The sequence below is a fragment of the Magallana gigas genome, chromosome 10, assembly GCF_963853765.1.
Source record: "Magallana gigas chromosome 10, xbMagGiga1.1, whole genome shotgun sequence".
Taxonomy (NCBI): domain Eukaryota; kingdom Metazoa; phylum Mollusca; class Bivalvia; order Ostreida; family Ostreidae; genus Magallana; species Magallana gigas.
The window spans coordinates 266,294-270,369 of record NC_088862.1 but is presented as its reverse complement, the minus strand read 5'-3'; the positions used below and the strand labels follow the sequence as shown (position 1 = coordinate 270,369).

General features: G+C 29.7%; 1 long non-coding RNA gene across 1 annotated transcript; it reads left to right on the top strand.

The window, feature by feature from the left end:
- The first annotated feature begins 331 nt into the window (after window positions 1-331).
- LOC105332795 (uncharacterized) lies at window positions 332-3,339 on the top strand. The gene is made up of 3 exons (XR_010710430.1): window positions 332-530; window positions 1,540-1,823; window positions 2,540-3,339. It is a non-coding gene; the product is annotated as an uncharacterized lncRNA (long non-coding RNA).
- The last annotated feature ends 737 nt before the right edge of the window (window positions 3,340-4,076 follow it).

The window sequence follows — 4,076 nt, the reverse complement described above, 5'->3', positions numbered from 1 at the left end:
CCCCCCACCACTGTTCGACCCCTTTTAAACATCGTTTCTGATAATAGAACTGTGGTACATGTATGTCTCTAAATTTTTACTTCATCGTTTTTAATTATCCATTGAAAATGCCTATAGCAAAGATAGCAAGTGGTAGATAAATTACGTTTTTGATAGTACAGGAACGAACGATAACTCTTGCGATGGTATGCGACATAAACAAAGGATAAGCACGGAGTCTGATGCCTGTAGATGAAATTCCGAGGAAAAAAATAGTTAAATTTGAAATTGCGTGTTTATGAGTACAGAAGGAAAAAATGATAGGGAAACAGGTAATGAATGCTTTTAAAAAAAAAACAAGGGTGTGTACAAATCTATTTAAAAAAGATTATTTGAATGATACAATGCCTATAAATTATTTGTAAACATACCAACGTTTCGCATAGTAATCTCAGACAATACTGCATTACGTACGTTATGCGGTGTAAAATTTTTATCAACAAACCCACGTTGAGAACAACTGGTGACTGTCCATCTTCGACATACGTAAGGTAAGTTAGGTAATTAATGTGTGATTTCTCATTGTATAAACGTTTGCCTCATCATTTTAGATTTTCATGTTACAATAATCTTGATCGAGGAGCTGTTACTTTCTTAATCCGAAATTCCTCTGACTCTAATCCGCGCTTGTATATTGTGACGCGCGGAGGAGACATGTCACAATATAAAAGCGAGGGTTAGAATCAGAGAAATCTCAGATAAGTAGATAAATTTTATGAAAGAATTTATATTGTTTGTGTTAGGCATTCATCGATAATTCTGAAATGTCGGTCTTTTGTTATGAATACTGTACAAGGCGAGGCCTACAGGATATCTTGAAAGATTAAAATTTAGCACAATGGAATCGCATATAAAGGAAGATAACATTTCCTTTTTTTAAACCTTTAATATTTTGTGACATCTTTGCAGATCTATATGTTCATATGGTGATTTTGTAATTTGTTACGAACTGCACTGTATGATATAGGGTTTATTCATTTTGCTTACAAAAAATTACAATATTCAGCTTGGTTTAAAAATGACTCATGAATAATGCAAATGAATTTTCTCTAAAAATATCTCAAATATAGCTTTTAAGTATTATACAAGATACAAGTCATTGGTTGATATAATGAATATTCCAGATAGGCTATTAATTGCAAAGATATTTAATTGAACATTTAAAAAAAATTAATATGATTTATCTTTTTACCTACTGTATTTACTTGTATCTCAGAATTACCTTATCATTACTCTATAATAAAAGTGACTAAAATTTCCTATGGAAATTTCTCTACATCATAATTTATATGATAATTTTGATGACTGCATCTTTTGTTTTTAAATTTTAAAATTTCCAATTCATGAGAACTTGGACTATATACCAGTACCGGTATATCTTTGATCTACCATGTTCATGATTAATTGCAATTCCAAAAAGACTCAATTATATACCTGACAATGATTATAGATAATAACCTAACATAAATCTATTTGTTCTATATGTATATGTTCTTTCAGATGAATGTCAAGAAACTGATTAACATTAACTGACAAGAGGAGACAATGAGAGCTCAACATCATTCTTCATCTCTGGTGAAGGGGAGAGTTGCTAAATTTGGTTGCACAGCTAAATTCAAGCAAAACAAAGAAAAAGACGGATGCTATAAAAATGCGGTGTTGGCTCCCCAGTTTAGCACTTTTAAAGAGGGACAAACATTGCACGTTTGCAACTTCTAAATGGAAGCAGGGCATCTGAAATATGCTGGAATCCTCATCTTAATGGCCTTAACGCCATTTTCAAGGTTAGTAAATACAACTAAATTTAAATACAATATTCCCCGTGGTTTTTTTGTTTAAGTATGAACTAATTATACCCATACTCGGAAGGAGAGGGAGTATATTGTTTTACCCTTGTGTGTCTGTTTGTCTATAACACAAATTTTGTCAAAGATATCTCAGCAACAATAGCAGATGCTTGAAATTTTAACTCAGTCTTTGTTAAGGTATGCCATTCGGTAGGATTTTTTCAAAATATTTAATGTCAACTTCCCATTACATGTAATGTTAACTATGCTTTTTTGTATACACATCAGAGCAGGGGTATCACTAGTGAGCATTGACTCACAGATATCTTGTTGTCATATCTTTAATAATATAGTAAATATTCTTGTACTAAATGCAATTAAAAACTGAAGAATTTTGGAGAAAAAAAATTAAACTTTCATTTACAGTTCAATCACTATATTTTCCATTACTTGTATGTAATATACCAAAATAACCTTACAATTATTGATAATTCATATTGTGTGATCTTCTTATATATCTCATCCTTTATTTGCAAAATACATGTATACTTTTGAAAATAAATTATTTAAGGTAAAACACATATGAATTCAAAATATTTTATAGATTAATTTTTTTTTTAAATCCATGTTTTCTTTATTGGAGGTCAAGTATATTGTAATGAAATATTGCTTGATAACATATCCATTATTCATTTTTCATCAACACATTTTAGAATATCCTGCTGAAAGAGACAGTTTTCATTGGTATAATGGATGCAAGACAACACTAGTGAATTGAAATTGTTGTTACCACAAATGGCACACTCCAGGATAACACGCTTTCCAAAAACACCATTACAGCATGCAGCCATAAAGGGATTCTTTGAAAGTCTATGTTCTGTAATGGTGGAAGTTCTCTTGAAGAGTCCATTAGTATTAAAATAAAAACTTAAAAGTTAAAAGTTCAAATGTCTTCAATACTAGAGACATGTGATTTGACAGTACAATATGAAGCAATTGTAAAGGACACATAATTTGTACATTATTGAATATCAATATATAGTTATCCATAAATTACTGGGCTTTTACATTGTATTGTAATTCTCAACATTTGCATATATGTTTGATCTTTGTGAAATGTGTTTGGTATACAGTACAGTAACTAAATACATTCTTTCTAAGTTTTAAACATTTGTCAACAAAATATATGAACTGCAATCTGAGGATCAATTAGAGGTCTGCAATTCTCCACATATAAAATGACTTTGAAATCATTCTGTTACTGTTAAACTTGAGAATATATTAAGAAAACATCAAAATCTCTTTATTGAATACCTTTTTACAACACATTGTCCAGATATTTTGTGTATTATTCTATGAAGCTGATTTCTCAATGGCTATTGCTTCTCAGGTAAGCAAAGTGACACACATACTACTTGATTCTGTAAAATACTGTAATCAAGTGATGTACAAATGTAACTTCTGCATTTTTGTGAAACATTATTGTAAAGAATAAAATACTACAGTTTCAGAAGTTCAGTTTACTAAATCTATAATATTCTTTCATCATTTTGATATCAAAATGAACATTTTTAATAAATCGGCATAATAAATGAAAATGTATTCCTGTAATTTCAGCTTGCATATAAGTATCAACTGTTATACGAATGTACTTCACAAAACAAATGTTTTGATGTTTAAATTGCTCTTCTCATTGAATCTTTATTTAAGGCATGATTCAGACTAATCTGGTGCAGTAACAGAGTATTTCCACATTTACTACATGTATATACCTTAATTGACATATTAGAATAGTGTTTTATGTTATCAAACTAATTCTTAAAAAGAAAATAGTTGTAATAACACTATGACATTGACAACTTGCAATCATGCTTACGCCTATCAGTACTTTCAGTACTTTGATTGTTATATTGAATCAAAAATGGGTAGTAATTTGAAAACTGATAGAGGAAATTCGGACTAGAATATCTATAAAAATTGTTAATGAAAACTTAATGCTTTGTGTCTATTTGAAGTCACTACCATTTATAAACTGTATTTCATTTGTTAAAGAGATAAGCAATTCGTATTATTTTCACAATTAAGAATATCTCAATCATAGTGTAAAATTTTTATGGACTTCTCTTAAATTTTCAAAAAATATTCAATGGCCATTTACTCAAAAAGTAGGTCATTGACCTACCTTTTTGAAAGTGAAGAATAACACTACCACGTAAGGTCTACAACACACAATAGTTGGTTTTTCATTAT